At 41.4% G+C, this 18,836-nt stretch overlaps 1 protein-coding gene across 3 annotated transcripts in view; it reads right to left on the bottom strand.

Annotated features, from left to right (window-relative positions):
• Positions 1-18,836, bottom strand: part of CACNB4 (calcium channel, voltage-dependent, beta 4 subunit) — a 267,917-nt gene that overhangs the window by 142,982 nt on the left and 106,099 nt on the right. The window lies entirely within an intron of this gene.

The following is an 18,836-nucleotide window of genomic DNA, read 5'->3' as shown; positions in this document are numbered from 1 at the left end:
CCTGGGATGGAGTTTCTGTAGGTACTCAGAACTTTCTGATCAACCAATAAAAAACAAAAAAAAGCTGCAGCTTTGAAACAGGAGAGCTTTACGGCCCACTCTAAAAGAAGCCAGCTAAAGTCAGGGGACAAAGGAGCTGGTGAGGGGCACAGAACATATTTTAGAGCAACTGCATGACTGACTGGGTAAGTAATGACCCAGAAACTCAGAGGCTCTGAGTCCCCTGTATCAGCTTTGCCACTAATTGGTCAGATGACTCTGGACCAGTCAGTTACCACCTCGATGGGCTCTGGTTTCCTCACCCGCCAAAATGAGGTAAGAAATAACTTAGGGAAAGGACTCTGCAAATCTAAAGTGCAACATAAACACTTACCATTGAGAAGCTGCTTTGTCAGCTGGGAGGCATTGGCTGCAGTTCATGGGAGCTCAGCACAGGAGTAACTGGCTGGCCCTGGACCTAGGAAAGGAGGCCTGTCCTTCCAGCCAGTATCTCTGAAAAGCGTAATTCTTAAAGGAACAAACCTGAGTCAAAATAATAAACAACACAAGGGCTACAACAGCTGAGCACAGCATAGTTCTCCCATGTCTGTGCTGACCCGTTCATGTCTTTCAATCAGAGTTGCACATCTTGGGAGTGGCATCAATACCTAGTCCACTTTCAAATATAAATGACAGCAAGAAGATGCTGCCGTCCTTCAGAATCCCAAAATGGTAGGGTTTGAACAGACTGCCACCTCTGAGGCTGTGCCCCCATGGAGGGAGGACAGCAGCAGGTGATGAGTGCAGTCAACGGGATTCCATAGAGAGAAACCCAGTGCTGGCTCTACCTGTTGACAAGGATGCATGTTGGAGCAAGTCCCTGGCCAGGTGGAACCTCGGTTCCCTCCCCTATACACCAAGAAGACCGGATCAAAGGGCTGCTGTGCTCAAATTCACGTGTCAGACTCTTATTTTAATTACTAACTCTCTAACTACAGCCATACGGTATTTCAACTAGAATCAACGGAAAACTGAGACAAGACGGTCTTTTTTTCTCTGAAATTCTCCAGATCATTTCCCAACTTTACCACTTCAATTCCAAGTATAGATATTCTCCGATTATGTTAAATGGACACCTAAATTAAGGGGAGAAGACAGAGGCAGCCCACTTTCACAATTCATCAAGATGAGAGAAATTGTTCCCAATTGGATAAACTGTACATAGCTCAGCTCTTCTGTGGATAGCTGCCGTGGAGCACTCCCTATAGCCAGTGTGAGGGCCTAAAGGAATTTTTAAAGAGAAGGGGCGCACTTTACGGTACCCTAATGCATGCAGTCAGCGAGCCTGACCAGGGCAGGATGTCAACAGGGAGGCACTGGATCACGCATAGCAGGCTGTGGTTGCTCCTGCACCCAACCCCTCTAACTAAGAATAGATGTGAAGCAGGGGCAGCCTGGCTCTGCCTGCTTCCCAGGAAGTCAGAAACGTGCTGGACTCAGAATCATAAACTGTAAGAGGTGGGAAAACAACAGGAGTCTCCTTATCTGGCCCTTCTAGTGCCTACAAAGGTTGAATTGTTTTATTCAAAGCCATATGTTCTATACTGGAGTGTTCCTTCCCCCACTTCCTCTTTGATAGAGTTTTCAAGATGAGGGGCAGTAGGCGTGTTCCCAAGAGGAATTTGGTGAAATAGAAAGAAGTCACTTTGTTGGGGAAATTCCTATTTTTCCCACGCCTTCCATTCAAACAAATTATCCCATCAGAGTCATTTTGTTCACCCACAGCTGATAACTAAAAATCAGATCACAGGTTGGGGAGTCTTCCCCTAGGGTCTGTATCTACACAGAATCAGCACCACACCTATGAGTCACCTTAGGGTTTCAACCCAATATTCGGGCTGATCCCAGAGTTCCAGAGGAACCCCAGTGAGACACTCAGCTCTGAACCTCCCCAGAGGAACTCTAAGGAGTTCCAGAAAAGTAAGCTCAGAACTCTAGAAAGATCTTAGAACTGACTATCTCTATCCCAAGATTCTCTAAACTGAGACCAGGCTGAGAAGTAGTGAGAGGTCCCTGGGAGCTTCCCAGGCCTGTTTCAGATCACCTCCAGTCCCTGGCTTTTAGTAAAAGAGTCTATGGATTCCAGCAGGTTCAAGTTCCTAGGGCCAAATTTCACACTTCACTGCAGCAGGTGGTGAAAAGCAACAAAGACACTGGTACCTTGTTGGTTTTGACTTTAACAGTTCTCCAGTTGAATGATGGTCAAGAAGATGAAAGAGAAACCACCCCATTTCTGGCCTACTTCTCCCACCTGCAGTTACAGTGAGAACAAGTTTGAAAACCTTGGGGCTCATCTTGTGCTGGTGCTTCCCAGGAACCCACCTACCTCTCATTACTGAGTAGCCTCCAAAACTACATAGCCTCAAGGAGGCTGCCTCCGATTCTGAGGATGCCCTGCTGAATGTACTTCTGACTCAATTCTTTTCCAGTTATCTCTCATTATGATCAACAGTTCGAAGTCAAAAAAACCCTAAGAAAAAGCATCATCTCTATGATTCTGTTCATAAATGCCACGTGATTCATGATGGGGAAGGTATCCTTGCAATTTGACAAATGCCTCAACTGAGCTCAATTCATTGGAGGAAATGGCATGACCCTCAACAAATTAGGACAGCTCTATTTTGTATCATAAGGAAACATTACTTTCAGTTCGTTTTCATGGGCTTCAAACTTAGGGATATTAAGTCCCTCTTCCTTACCCAGTGCTGGGCTTTTTCATAGAGTGAACCCATGAAATTGACAGTAGAGTACAAAGAACAGGTATTTCTGTTTTCCATTTGTTTGGACAGAGAGAAGGAGAGAAAAGCCAAAAGTGAGAAGATTAGCTATGAGATTTAGATAGCCATGATCAAGACAAACTGGTGCAAATTTAGAAGCAAAAGGCAATTCTGATTCTAATTTTCCACCTAAATTTCTTGGGAATTTAACTGTTCAAAGCCAGTGTAGTTATGTGTTCTATAGCAGAACTGCAAGAGCTCAGAGAAGAGACAAAGGAATAATGTTGGGACTCAGCCAAGGCTAGTTCTCCTGTTGTCTCCACGGGCTAGAACACAAGCCCAAGGTCTCTGTTTGCCAATTCAGTCTTGGGAATTATTTTGTTCTTTGTTTTTGTTTAAATTTTACTAAGTGACTACAGTGTGCTAGATGAATTTTCTCATCTTCTGCAAGTAATATTACTCCACTCATTTGCCTCTAGAAATCTGTGTGGCCACTGCAAGAATGAGTATCATACCCCTGTTTCCTGCCTGGAGCCCATCAGATAGGTGGTAGCAACAGGGCAGACAAGGGAATGAAAACAAAACAAACAAACAAAAAACTACAGACAATAGATCCCACTTCTATTAGTCCTCTGCTGTAGTTCTTTGAGGCTGAACTCAGACCTTACCACCTAGGCAGGCATGTCCAGAGTCTCTCCAGGCCCCATGAATACCACGGAGATAATAGTTTTGAAATTAACGAGTTAAGCTATGAAAGATATACAGGAGGCAGTGTGGAAGAATCGGCCTTTTAAATATTTTTAAGGGAAGTAGTATGGAATCAGGGCAGCCCACACTGCCCAGCTCCAAAGGCCCCATGCACCCCATGTGAGTGGTCCTCCCTGTGATATGTAACAGGAATACCATGAAGCAAGGTGGTTATGAGCAGGGACCCTGGAGCCAGACTGCCTGCATATCCCAGCTGTGCCACTTCCCAGCAGGGTAACACTCGGCAAGCTACTCTACCTTCCTGTGCCTCCATTTCCTCACTTACAAAATGAGGATTCTATCAAGAAGATTGTGCAGATTAAAAGCCTTGGTCTAATAAAATGTTCGGATGGGTACGTGGCACCAACAGTGTTCCACAAGCAAGCACTGGGTTACCATGGTCGTTCTCATCACTCTCTGCCTGGGTTCTGGCCTGAAGCTCTGGTGCCCTTGCCTCTGGGGTGGGATTGCTAACGTTTGCCCCTGATGCCGGCCTGGTCCTCTCAATCCCACCTGAGTCTCAGGTCTCAGCCGCCAGAGCTGAGCCCAGCCTCCTGCCTCCTGCTGCCCTCCTACATTCATGCCAGCTCCTGCCGGCTGCCTACCTGCTCTATCTGGCCAGGCTGACTGCTCCTCGTGCCAAGGCTGTCATGCTTGCCCAGACCTCCTCCACCTCCTGACAGCACCCCCACCCTCAGCCACCCCACTGAACGCTGCGTCTTTCCTCTGTACCTGGGTGTACCCAGCGCTCTCCCACTGGCCTCCTCAATTGCCTGGCCTCTTGCTCCATCATCCCCACCAGCCACTCCTGGATGCCCCACCCTGTCACAAACCACTGCCCAGAAGACCGTCCTCATGAAAATCCCGTAACAAATGCTACTGCTGGTTCATGCCAAGGAGGCAAGAGAAGAGGAAGAACAGCAGAGAGAAACAAGCAGAGACAGGGATAAAGAGGCAGAGACAGAAAACCCTAGAGACGCGCAGAGGAAGAGTGAATATATGGACTAGCTCCCCTCCTCCCTGCCATTCTTGATGGCTTCAAGAAAAATAATACTTCATAACTCCTAAGAGAGCAAGTGTAGGTAAGGTAGAAAAAATTCCCATGGCCTATTCAACTTGCCAGAAAAAGACAGATCCCTCTCTGTGATTGACATATTACTCAGAAAACTCTCACTTTCTAAAATTTCAGTTTACAAAAAAAAAAACAGAGCCAATCTCTTAGAAAAGAACATTCCATAAAGCCACAATTTTCATGAATGCTACACAACTTTACTTTCCACTATTCTCCAAAATGAATCTAGGAGACTAGTTCAGCTGGTCACCTTCCTATTGCCTATATATTGTTTAGCTGATATTATTATCAGTGCTAATCTATCAATTACAGCTTTGAATTGTTGACTGGTCTGCGCTACTGGAGAGACTGGAATGTGAAGATCAACGAGACATGATGGCATCTCCCTGGGGACAGACAGGGATGGCGTGGCAGCAACACTGAAGATCCTGAAGACAGAAATTGAACCAAGGAGATGGTTGCAATCAAAGCTCTCACATTTTGAGAAGCTCTGATGAGAGCCAGAGAGTAATTTGATTCCTTATCTGCAAAGCTTCAGCAGGAGTGGGAGGCAGGAAAGGGGGAAGGAAAGGAACAGTGTCACTCATGGAGCAGGGCAGAAATGAATCAGCCACCAACTTACTACTCAGTCTTGCGCAAACCACCTCCCTAAAAGGTGGGACTCCTTCAGTTCCATGATTCCAGATTTGCTATAAAGAGTAAACAAAACTGTTTAACGTAAAATTAGTAAAACTTTATTTTCTATTTTGTCACTGCTTTTAGGTAACAATTTACGTTTTTGCCTCCCAGGAGTTTTTCTATTTGATTTGATAATATGATTAATAATAAGCATCCAAAAATGCTTCTTTAGTACCTAATATTTCCTCTAAACAAAAATCAGTCAGCTCCAATTCAAAATCTTTCAGTGGCTTCCCACTGAAAAACCCAAATCCTTAAAAAGGTCTAGTGTGTAGTGTGGGCCCAACACTTCTCTTCTCAAAACCCTGATTTTGCATGCCTTTCCCCTTCACTCTCTCCCACCTGGCCTTCTTGGACACATCACACCCCTTCCCACCACTAGGCTTTATTGCTTCTGAGCCCTTTGCCTAGAACCCCACACCTCCTCTCAATCCACCCACATTAGCTTGCATTAGTGCAACTGGTGAATTAATAGCTGTCTTTTAAATGTGAGTTCTGTGGGAAGAGAGAACAGGATACCTTTTTACACACCATTATATCCCCACTGCCTAACACATAGGCTTTACACAAATACCTGAATAATTAATGATGGTCCTGAGCTCCTTGGCTACCTTTGCACTTTGGTTGACAAAACAGTGCAGCGACTGGCAAAAGAGCTCACAAAGTGAAATGTGGGTATTTTTTAGAGCCAAGAAAACCCAGAACATGAGCATCCCTAGAGGGTCCTTACCAAACTGTCTTCATGTCCTGATTGGGACACAATGGTCCTATTCAGATTCAGATTCTTACAAACTAAATAATCTAGGTGTCACATAGAGTTGTTTTAACAGAGTCTTTATTTCAAGGGAAACATCATTTATAATGCATTGATAGAGATTTTGGTTTTGGTTCTTGGTTTTTTAGTGTTGAGGACAAGACCCCATGATATTTCACGCGTCACCCTTTGCACAAGATGTCCCCTCTGTCAGGAAGGCCACCTTCACTCTGTCCCCTACCCCTGACTACTTTTATTTGGTGAATTCATTCCTTCTTTAAGGTCAAATGTAAATGTCACTAACTTCTCCAACCCCCTCAGACATTAGCCAGTCCTTCTCCTATACTTCCATAACACTCTATCTCCCATACCTCTACCAGTGGGCGAATCACATAATAGTGTAATTCTTTCATTACAAGATGAACAGCTCAAGAGCAAGAACCACGTCTTACTCAGCTTCACACCCCACAGGCTTCATTCCATAGAAGAGCCTCAACAAATACCGATTACAGGAACTGAACAGTAAACATGAAAAGAAAACTCACGCTGTGAGCCTTGATGTCCTTGCCTCCATCAGAATGCATGCAGCCTAGTCTAGTAGATATTTGAGGCCTTAGAGTCAGTCAATGAGCCAAGGAATCTGTGAGGTCAATTTCAGAGCCGCTGCAGATTTAGAAAACAAATACAAAATGGAAACTGATGTCAGGAATTCAGGTCTGAGCCGAACTCCTGTCAGTGGTAGGGGCTCTTCTTGGGTGGAATCTATGGGAAGAGGGAATATTGGTAGATAATGGATAGATGGTAGCAATAAGGTCCTGGGGTATTTTCCTCAGAACATAGTTTTGGAGAAACATTTACCTTTGAAAAAGTGTGCCAGAGTATGTATCCCTTAAAGGCAGGAACCAAGTTTTATTCATCTTGTTGATACACCCCTCTCTGATGCAGTGCCTATTACAATTTAAAAACAGTTGAAGTTTAATAACTACATTGCAAAAAGCCAGCTAAGCTGGTATAATATAGATAATCTTCACAGTAGAGCATTCACTGAAAGAACCACATGTCTCAAGCACCAGGCACCGGGCATGCTAGAACCAAAACAAGGGAGTAGAAAATCCAGCTGACTCTAAAATACTGAGCTTAGAGTAGCGACACTCATTCTAGATCCCTCCTGCAAGCAGATCTAAAGCTTTTAAAGTACTGCTAGACATGGATAGAATTATCTCAAGCAATGGATTAGTGTTAGCCCTCAGGTTGCAAACTTTCAGTTTCTGCAACATGGTGTCAGGTATGGAGAAAATGGAGGTTTGGGTGCACACTGCTGAACTTTGACCTCTCTATTATTCTAGGTGGCAGAGATGACTAAAAGCTCCAGTATTCTTTCTCCATTTCTCCCATTTAGCATTAAGCCATTCCACCTTCAATTTTAGCAAGGCTAAAATTCAGCAAAGTTCTTCAACTAGAAACTATGCCTCACAGCCTCCCTTGTAACTAGATATGACTGTGTTCTTGCCAATACAATAGGAGCTAAAGTCATGTGTCCAACTTACACATTACACACTTAAAAAGATACTGACTGCTGGCCAGGCGCAGTGGCTCACACCAGTAATCCCAGCACTTTGGGAGGCCGAGGCGGGTGGATCACGAGGTCAGGAGATCAAGACCATCCTGGCTAACACAGTGAAACCCCGTCTCTACTAAAAATACAAAAAAATTAACCAGGCATGGTGGCGGGCGCCTGTAGTCCCATCAACTCAGGAGGCTGAGGCAGGATAATGGCCTGAACTCAGGAGGCAGAGCTTGCAGTGAGCTGAGATTGCACCACTGCACTCCAGCCTGGGCAACAGAGTGAGACTCAGTTTCAAAAAAAAAGATACTGACTGCCTACCATATACTCTCTTCCCATTCCTTTGGATGTGGTGCTGATGAAACAACTTCCAGCATACAGATGAAGACCTCACCTTAAGGATGAAAAGTTAATAGGATAAAGCAGCTTCTGCATTGTTAGATGAAAGAGAAAGGCATTTCCATCTTATTTAGGCAACTTTATTTAGGGGTCTCTTGTTGCAGCAGCTCAACCTAATACCAGCTGCAAAAGTAAAAATATTGAGGTCATTAGCATAGGAATAAAGACAACCAGAAAAATACATATAGAAGGTAAGAACTGGGCTCAGAAAAAAAGACCTCACTAGGTAATATTGTTTCTTCTAATTCTCCTTTCATGAAATGCTGACAAACCCAAGATGGTGGTCAGTGATGGCAAATCTCCACCTAAACCCATCATCCCCATTAAAAACAGAACAGTGCTATGCACATGTTAGCCTGCTTACCTTCTGAAACCAAAGATTAGGGGCCAAAACAAAATGTTTGTGAGCTAAAAACACATACACAGATAAATTACCAATTTTACACAGTTTTTTCAAATCCCAAATGAATTCAAAGAAAAATCTTCAACTCCATTGAGTTTTTGAGCTTAAGTAGAGCATAACAAAGACAAAAATATCCGCCACCTTTTAGCCAAGTCCATAAGTAATTCCTCACGAAGATTTGGATTTTTTATATAATTTCTCTTAGTTCTCAGTCTGTTTGGTCATTTCCTTTGCAGTATTGGATGGAAAATTAGTTGGAGCACTAAGTCCAAAGCCTTTCCCCAAGAGGCGCAAATGGAAGCAAACTGAATTACTTATCTAAATGCCAGTTCTCAGAAGTGATTCTTGCATCAAATATTCAAGGAAAATGACAATCATCTACATAGAAAACAGTATAAATTCGCAGCCAAATAATAAAAATAATGTACATTGGTACTAATAGAAAATAGAGGAGACTGTAAAAAAAAAACAAGGATCTCTTATATTTGTTAGTATGTCTCATAAATCCAAAAGTATGAAAAAAGCTATAAATTTTGGTCACACACACACACCCCCCACAGGGCTTTGCAAGTTGTTTAGTAATGCATTTTTCTTCATAACAGAAAATGAACTCTCAAATTTTTAAGATAGATTGAAAAACTTAAAATAGCAAGATGCAAATAAATCTTTCACAGCCATGTATCTCACAGCACCCCTATAGTCACTGGATTTCTGAACTTTGCATGGGAGAGTAAGCTATAAATACTACCTGACCCTCTGATCTTGTGTACCTCAGAAATCCATTCTCTTTTAAACTAAGAAAGGCAATAGTATCACAATTTTCAAAAACATTAGTTTTAAAAAAAATATTTCTAACAGTTCCTTTAAGTTACTCTTTCAATATCAAATAAGCTTTAAATAAATGTGCAACACTGCAAGATAGTAAAGTAATAACTAGTCGATCCAGAAGCTCTATCGAGTCACAATGCTCCCTGCATTTCTTGGGCTCCTCTAACCAGCCATTTAAACCTATGAATTGCTTGAATATGGAGCAATTGTTTTAACATGCTTTGCAAATGCTGACATGCAACAAAAGAGATACCAAAAAACACAAATAGTCCATTCCAAAAACCAAAGAGAAATTCATAAATACATTGTTATGGCTCTTAGTAGGTTTTTGGAAAAGGGCTATTGTTAGTAAATGATCAGATTTACCTAACTTAATGAGAAATTATGAGCTTTTCTCTACCAGGTACCTTTAGAGCTTTCCATCAAAGTCTTGACTAAAAAAGACAATGTCAGATAGATTGCCTCAACTAATACAGGTTCACTTTTGGAAGAGATATCTTCTAGAATACTAACATGTTAACCAACACAGCAACTTTGGGAATCATCCTATCCCCAACCAAGCCTATCAACTTCTAAAAGTTTGAGGAGAAGAACAAAAGGCCTGGAAGAAGAAAGTCATTTCCGAAACAATAGAGTCATCCACTTCCTTTCACATTCAGTCTTTGATGGTTGTGTTTACTTCATTTAAACATATACACGACAAACATAAACGAATCATGAAGATTCAAAGGGTTAGGAAAGTTTCCTAACATCGCACAACTCTGAAGCCATAAAAGAAGAGAATGAAATATATTTTTCATTATATCCATCCTCCATCAACTTGCCTCCTGCCATCTCTACAACATACTTGTCATATTTCGTATTTCAGCCACTCATTACACTTTCCTCAGAACACATGCTTATGATCCAGCTTTCTGTTTCTTCTTATGCTTGAAAATAACTTAAGCATTTTTCTGGTCTACTGAAATTTTTCCTCAAATCTCTTCCCTTCACAGATCGATTCCCCAACTTATGAGATCTTCCACAGACAATTCTTCCACAAAATATTTGCCTTTAAAGCATTTCCCATGAGTGTATCTTTTTTGCTGATTATAAAAGTAAAACATGTTTTTTAAAAAGTGGTATTGTAGAAAACTTGGAAAATTCAAAAGAGTACAAAGGCAAGAATTAAAATTTGTAGTCTTACTACTAAAATATGATTACTGTTAATACTTTGGTCTTTTTCTATCTTTGTAGGCATTTTGTTTTACATCTAGAATCTACTATATGTAAACATTTGCATTCTCTTAGCAATAACAACATAAGTGTTCCCCACATTACTAAAAACTCATCATAAACATAATTTATTACAATTATAAACTATTGCACTATATAGATGTACTATGCAGTTCCCATTGTTTTGCTCATATAAATAATGCTGGAATTCTATTAGTCTGCAATTCAGATTATTTTCTCAGGCTAAATTCCCATATATTCTTGGGTCAAAGTCTACGAATGCTTTTAAGCCTCTCGATCACACTGCTAAAAGCCGTACAGAAAAATTCTGCCAATTTACATACCTATTAGCTGAAAGTGAAGTACCAGCTCTCAGCTTTATTACCAACAATATGACAAAGAGGGACCAAAGGGTCTAATTTTTTTAATCTGTTAATTTGATATGCCAAAAGTAGAAATCCACCGCTGCTTTTTCTTTTTTTCTTTTTTTTTTGCCAATGAACAAGAATGTGAATATATATAACACTACATTTTTTCATAAGTATATTTAACCTACTGTCTCTGAGTGAGGAATGTCCATCCACATCTGAAAAACAGAGACTGTGATGTTCATGTCTCTAATCTCTTTTTGGAAAGTCTTAAGACATTAGCACCTAAGGTAATGGCTCTCAACAATGGCAGAAAATCTGAATCACCTGTAGAGCTTTTGAAAAATCCATTTACACTCCAGGAACTCAAGCTCAGTAAAGGTTCTAGTATCTACATTTTCTAAAAATTCCAAAGTCGTTCTATTAGGCAAATGAATGAGACGACTGAGCTAAGACTACCATAGTTAGATACCATATCTGGTGGATGAAAAAGCTACTACATGTACTTCCTTAGGTATATGAAGAAGAGCATCATTCCCTAAACTATCATCTTGTTCTATGGTACTGACCTTACATCCAATACAGCACTTATTTACCTTGTGTGATCTACTTTCTTACAAGGTGGCGCAAGAGTGCCCATTGCTGTTAGTCTCATTTCTAAGAATGCTCTTGTTTCCTATGAAAAGAGAGTAATCTAAACACTGATATGCCTGTTACTTATATACCTACCACTTGATGGAAATATTTATACAGTAGATAGAATAAGCATCTGGTTTGAATTTCCAAAATGGCTCCTTCCAACTCAAGGAGAGCCTCTGTCTGCATTTTATGGGTCAGTGATAAGTGTTCATATTATTTACCGATTTATGGTGAGGTTTACCGAGATGTGAAATCTCAGCTAACCCTTCAACCCACTCCCAATCCCACTCCCATCTCTAAGCCACCAATTATTCTACTCCATATTATTAAGCACCGTACTAGAATCATCTATAGCTATTGATACTGAGGTCACATTTAGCATACTCATCAACCTCATATAACCTGGGCTTAAGAAGTACCCTTGACTCACTGTCAGAGCTAGGTTAGTTAACATTCTAATGAAGAAAAATACATAGAGAAAAACAAAGGGCTGGTATTAGAGAGAAAAGTTCCCTTCTTTCAGACTCTGGTACAATGCCATCTGACAGGGATATGCTAGCATAAGAGCAGCCTGGCCCAATCTGATTCTCCTACTACTGCTTGGACTGAGTGCCACCTCCAGACTAATCCCTTACTGGGGTTGAGGGGAGTCACACATTGAATTATCACAAATCATCAGTATAAGAAGTTCAGCAGGAGTTGCTTCAGAGATTGTTTCTTTCCCTCTCAGGTGCTCAAAGTGGTCATCTCCTACCATCATAAAGAGACCCTTCTGGAAGGAAGAGATGGAAGAACACCAAGTGCTGACAACCAATACACTGTTGGGTCAAATGCAAAGAGGAAACTGAATTCCTCAACAAATCCATTACTGGGAAACTCATTCCAATTTTCCAACAAGAAAAGTAAGGGATGGATTTTCAAAATTAGGTAAAGTATGAATCCAAATGAATTATTGTATTTGCTCTGCAGATAACCTCCACAACATATCAGCACTACCACACCAACCACTTTGAGCTCTTAGTACAAATTAATTGACAGCGATGGATAGATTACTTGAACTTCAAAAATTAAGTCTTAATATGGCAATGATATTCTTTATGGTATACTACCGTAGCTCAGTGGGGGGCAACACTACAATCTCTGGGCTTGGTTGAGTTCAGAGAACACTCTGTTCCATTCTGTTTCTCTCTTTCCAGGGGCTATTTTGCCAGCCTTTGGATTGTCTCTATAACGGACATCATCCTCAAAAAAGCCTCCGGACAGAAAAGCCTGGACATTACTGAGCATAATAAATTGGGATGATGGATCCAAAAGAAAGGCACTTTGTTGATGTTTTGAATTAAGTAAAAGAAAAAAGCATTAACAAGCGTACCAAACTTGGTGACTGGAATTAGCAAACCAGGACATATATCCAAAAGTGTAATCACAAGGTCACACATTCACATCTCAGCATTAGCTCTGTGTCACAGTAAATCGCCATGCCAGCACTTTCCCTCCTCTTCATTTTATTTTATTTTTCTAAATTTAGAGTCATTACAAATGCTGCTAACTCAGATAACTTAGTACCTATGCACAAGGAGAATGAATCACAGTTTCGATGTGACCCACCAATTTAAATGTCTTCCCTTTGCATATTTCCATTTCCAATGACAGTATCTCCATCACCATGTATCATTTTCTGGTGTTCATTCTTGAGGACTTATGCATCTGCATGAATTTGCCTGAAAAATCTCTACATATATTCATTACAAACTGTAACTTTCCTTTTGAAAATGATTCCATTAAATAATTTTTATACTCCCATTTTCTTACCAAGTAATTTATCACCAACAGAAATACTTTTTTTAAAATCTGAAGCTTAAGATGAAAATACATTGTTAAAATGATCTAGAAATCAAAGTAAATTAAAATCGTAATGGGAAGTTGTTACAAGTGATTAGCTGTAAATTACTGTTACTGTATTTTTTTTTTTCCAAAGAAAAGTCAAAGTGGACAACGGTTGCAGCAAAGGGTTAAGACAAACCAGTCTCCCTACCCAAGAACGTGACTTCCGCTACTAATCCCTCTAAATTTATCTCTCAATTATTCATATTCACTTACATTCTGGACCCACTGAGCTCTCTAGGCCCTAAATGCCTCCAATTTTACCTAATACATCTACCTTTCCTGTGCTTACTTCGCCCACATCCTGGCGGACTCTAAAAACCTTCTCCACCCTACACGAGAGGAGGTAATCAAATAATAAATATACGTATCAAAATCATGCAGTGCAGCCTCATAACCTTGGGCCTCTACTTATCTCTCAACACTGCTGTTTTAGTCAGCTCGAGCTGCTATAAAAAAATATCAAGCACTGGGTGGCTTAAACAACAAAGATTTATTTCTCTGAATTTTGGAGGCTGAGAATTCCAAGACCAACACAGCAGTAGAGTCGGGGTCTGGGGAGGGCCCAGTTCCTGGTTTGCAGAAGGCCACCTTCTTGTCATATCCTTGAGTGGTAGAGAAACGAGGTTCTGGTTCCTCCTCTTCTTCTATAAGGACACTAATCCCATCATGGGGGCTCCGCCCTCCTGGCCCAATCACATCCCAAAGGCCCCACCTCCCACTACCAACACCTTGGGCGTTAGGATTTCAACCTATGAACTGGGAGGAGGGAGGCATAAACATGTAGTCGATAGCAACTGCCCAGCACCCCTTTCATATCTATTATGAGTTTTTTTCCCTCAATCCACAAAAGTCTTCACCAATTGCCTCAAGACTGCAATCTCATCTCTCTTCTTTTACCATTAGCAACTTATCTCACCCACAACCCCACAGGAGTTGAATAGAGCAAGTGATAATTCCTCAATATCCTGTCCCACCCCACAAATACCTCTTTTCATTCTATTTCGGTGGAAGAAGTATCCCTTCTTCTTCTAAGATTGATCTTCTCACCTGTGTTCGGAATCCCAATTTCTCTGCCCTCAAGAGAGCATATGAACCTGGTTCCATATGCTCTCTTGACTATAATTTCAACCCACACCTCTCTTTGAGCTGTTAGCCTTAACACACAAACACTTCAAAGAATAACAACGCTTCCCTTGCCTTGCCTCTCCCAGCTATCAACTTATTTCTATCTGTCCTTCATAGCCAACATCCAAAGAGTGCTTCTACACTCTGTCTTCATTTCTTCTGCATTATTCATGTTTCAATAATCTGGCCTTTATCTCTGTCTCTGACTCAGACTATACTTGCCAAGGTTGCCAGTGACCTCTTCGTTGCAATTTCTAATAGTACCTCATCTTATGTGACCCCTGACACTATTGACCTTTCTCCCGTTTGAAGCTCTCCTGCTCCTTGGTTTCTAGGGTACGGCTCTCCATGGTTTCTCTTCTACTTCTCAGGTCATTCTTTCTTGATTTCCTTTGTGGGTTCTTCACCCTCTGGCCACCTCTCAAATTTCACAGTTTCACCTCCTCTCCCTTAGCTTCAACTACATTCCATCTTTTGATGATTCGTAAATAAATAAATCCAGTTCAAATATAGGTCTGAAGTTCTAGAACCACATATTTAACTGCCTACCAGGTAACTCTCCTCAGATGTCCCACGGTCCAGATATATTAGACTCAACATGTCCAGTAGTGAACTCACCTCCATCTCCTTTGAAACCCAGTCCTTATATTCTAAAACAGAGTGACTACCCACCCAGTTGTCTGATTTGGAAATTTGGGAATCATCCTTGACTCCTCCCTTCCCCCTCTCCACTGACTTTATGTTCTGTTGGTATGCCCCCAACCCTAACACCTTTTGAACCTCTCCTCTTTTTTCAGTCTCTACAGTTGAGGCTCTCCCAATCTGTTCCCCACGACAGCCTCCTTACCAGTCTTCCTGCATCCAACTGTGCTCACCTCTCAAGTCCCATATATCTTTCCATTTGAATACCAAAATGTTCTGCAAGTCCAATCAGATGACTCTGTTGACACAACATCCATGACACCTCCCTTTCTTTAAGATAAAATTTGAATTATTTCAGGGATAAAGTACAAGCCACTTCTGGTGTGCCCAGACTCATCTCTTACCATAATTTCCTCACACATACTCTAGTCATACCTCACTGTATCAAATTCTTGCACTTGTTATCCTAGGCTTCGGAGCACATTGAACCTTGTTCCTCAAAAAGGATTTCACTACCTAATTCCCTGTGCCCACCTTTCTCCTACTGGTCATTCAAAAGCCAGTCCAGACATCTCCTCACTTCCCTGCCAAAAGCACAACCCTCTCCAGTTAGAGATTACACATCCCTCCTGTGGGGTCTCTCAGGTACCACCACATCACAGCATTTCCCACACTGCGCCCTCCTCACTCAGGCAACAATGCGAGCTCCAGGAGGAACAGAGGCTGGGTCTTGTGCACTGTTGCTTCCTTAATAACCACCATAGTGTCTGTGACATTGAAAGTGCCCCCAATCTTTTAATAAAGAGTTCTGCAAATTCTGGGATTAATCTCATGATCAGTGAACACATTCTGATCCCTTTTACCTTCTGATTCTATCTAATATCCCACGGGCACAACTCTGACCAGAAGCCACAATTTCAACTGAGTGAGCAAACCGGACAAGGAAGCAGTCAGTTAATTACCTTAGAAAGAAAAAGATGTCTGTAGGCAGAGACTCTCCCAAGGAATGAGAGAATATTCAAAAATTGGTTTAATAAGATGACAGATAAGCCCATTTAAAATCTTGCTAATATCTGCTTGAAAGGTCATTTTAAAATGCTGTCTTCTGATTGGGAGATGGTGAATTGTGTAGCTATATAAAATGGCATTATCCAGCAGGAACAAATTTGCAATGTGTTACATACGGAATACAAATTATACTAAATTTCTTTCAACAAAAACTGCATGTCTAAGTCCTATTCATGTTAGACCTTTGGTTGCATTCGAAAATATCTCCGAGGAGCCTGCTCCTGATAAAGCTGAGTTTCTCTCTAGCATGCTCCCATCAAGCTAGCAGTGATGAACTCTCTTTAGAGAGAGGGCTTGGACTCTGAGCACTGGAGGTGAGCGGCTCATCACCTTCTAACTTCAGAGTTCGGCTCCAGGCTAGCCTTAGGACTCTGAGTATAGTAGTTTCATTTTGGAGATCCAATTTAGTTCTTATTAATCAATAACACTTAATCCAAAATCCAAATTCAGGAACCCATCCTGAAAAACCAGTCTTCCCAGAAGCTGGTCTGAACAGTACTGCTAAGTTCACTGTGAAATCTCTTTACATGTTGTTCTCTAACCTGAGTTCTCCTCTCACCTGAAGATGGAGCATTGAACCAGATGACTTTTCATTGTCTCTTCTTATAATTTTCCATATGTGGTTCTGAACTGGGAGTAGTCATTAGGTGACGAATTCTGAAAATGGGCTAAATGACATGCCAATAACTGAAAAATGGGGTGTGAAGAATGTGCTTCTTGCTTTCTAAAGCATAACCATAGAAATGCAGGGCTTCTGAATGTCTTCTTTTTCTTAACATGACAATGAGAAACAAACAATCCTCTTCTTAATCTGTCCATTTTTTAAAAAAAAATCTTGAAAACCTATCTTTCTCTACAGGGTGTTAAAAGGAGATGCTGAAAGAGATGCTTCTAGTGATTTCTTTATCATTCTGTAATGGCGATTGTCTTAATTTGGCCTCCCTCAAAGCAGAACCTAAAATAACAACTTTCGGAGGGGATCTTATGAAGCAGGAATGAGGGAAACAAAAGAGCGAATCCAGGAGGGAGGAAAAGTCAATGAAGAATATATAACTGATTTCCGATTGCAGAGAGGTAACTGGGACTCAGTCCCACTGAGAACTTCTAAGCAAGAGTAAAATGCTCCTCAGAATGGCCCCCTTGAAGGACAATGGGCTAGGGTACTTAATCATTGACCCCCCTTCACCATTGGTGGAGAGGGCATTAGGTTTCCTATATTTGGAGACAGGCCTGGATGGAGTAAACTCCTTCAAGGGAGAACCCTGAGGCAGAAGAGAGAAGGCAAACAGGCTGGATACATAAGCACTGTCCACCACAGCTGCAGCTGAAGTCTACGGTGGGGCAAGGAGATGTATGCAGCCTGGCACCCAAAAAGTGCCAGCTAGAGTTATGTGTGGGTATAAGACTATGCAGCATGGCAAGCTACACCTACTTTCCAAAAAGCACTATTTCCTTCAGTTTATCCCGTGTCCTGGGGATTTTAATTAATAAATGGTGCTCATTTACTCCCTGCATTATTAGTTTATCTTACAAGAATTAAGAATGAAATACAAGAGCAACTATAGCTTTGGGACATTGTTAGCATGTAACTATGGCGAGAAAAGAAGTATGATAACCACTGGAAGGAACAACTAAGTGTATACCTACTCTGGAGGGCTTTTACTTACCAGCACAAAGTTCTAGCTTTTTCTGTAAACAGCATGGCTGTTGCATGTGTCATTATGACAGTTGCTGAGATGTGTGAATGCAAACCAGCACTCGGGGAGCAGAGCAAATTTAAGTTTCTGGGCTACAAGCTAGCCCCCACTGCAATCAGGAAGCAATGCTTAGTCCCATTTCTCACCTCATTCCAACTGGGACCCATTCAGTCACCCCTAGAGAAAGCTAATGCTATGAGCACTTAGTAAATGTAACCTGAGTATTTCACATCCTTTGACTGACTCTTACTCCTCCAAAGTCAAGGTTAAGCCATGTCACTAAAGATGCTTTGGAAATATTCCACTTCCTAAATTGCAAATAGTTCTGCAAGCAATGCAAACAGAACACTTAAGTTCTCGGGACTGTCAAAATGACACCTTCATCAGCTTCCAAATCCGGTAATTATTGTCTTCCTCACACCCACGAACAGGACTGAAACTAAGTGGATCTCACAAGGTTCTCAACTCTGGTGTCTTTTTTGGTAGGTGTAGGAAGAAGGGAAAAAGAAAACATCTTGAATAAGATCAGGGTCAGAGACAGTAAACCATGCTTTTTTGTTTTGTTTTGTTTTTTGTTTTTTTACCATCTTTTTTACCATCAAGGCTTTTACCCACAAGCTTTCCTTCTTGTTTGGAAGCACATTTTTGATCACTAACTATATCTAGAAATACTCCTTGAGACAAAGTAATTTGTAGATACCATTTTTGTTTGACCCAAGAAGCCCAGACCTACTTTCAGGGACAGGAAATAGGAGCCTGGGGCCCAGGAGAAATGATATTCATGGTAGCCAATGAAAGTGGAATTGGATGAGAAGGTACACAGGGCAAAGTGCCAAAGCAAGGATGAAGCACACAGCAGTGAGAATTCGTAGCCAGATGAGGCACACAAATTACAAGAAGGGCCAGGTAAGGAACCAGAAAAACAGGATAGCGCCAGAGGCTACTTCTCTGAAGAAGGAGGCATAGGTTGGGGACCAGTTTTTTTTTTTTTTTT

The sequence above is a fragment of the Colobus angolensis genome, unplaced genomic scaffold (assembly GCF_000951035.1).
Source record: "Colobus angolensis palliatus isolate OR3802 unplaced genomic scaffold, Cang.pa_1.0 Scaffold215, whole genome shotgun sequence".
In the NCBI taxonomy this organism is placed as follows: Eukaryota; Metazoa; Chordata; class Mammalia; order Primates; family Cercopithecidae; genus Colobus; species Colobus angolensis.
This window is presented reverse-complemented; position numbering and strand designations above follow the sequence as displayed.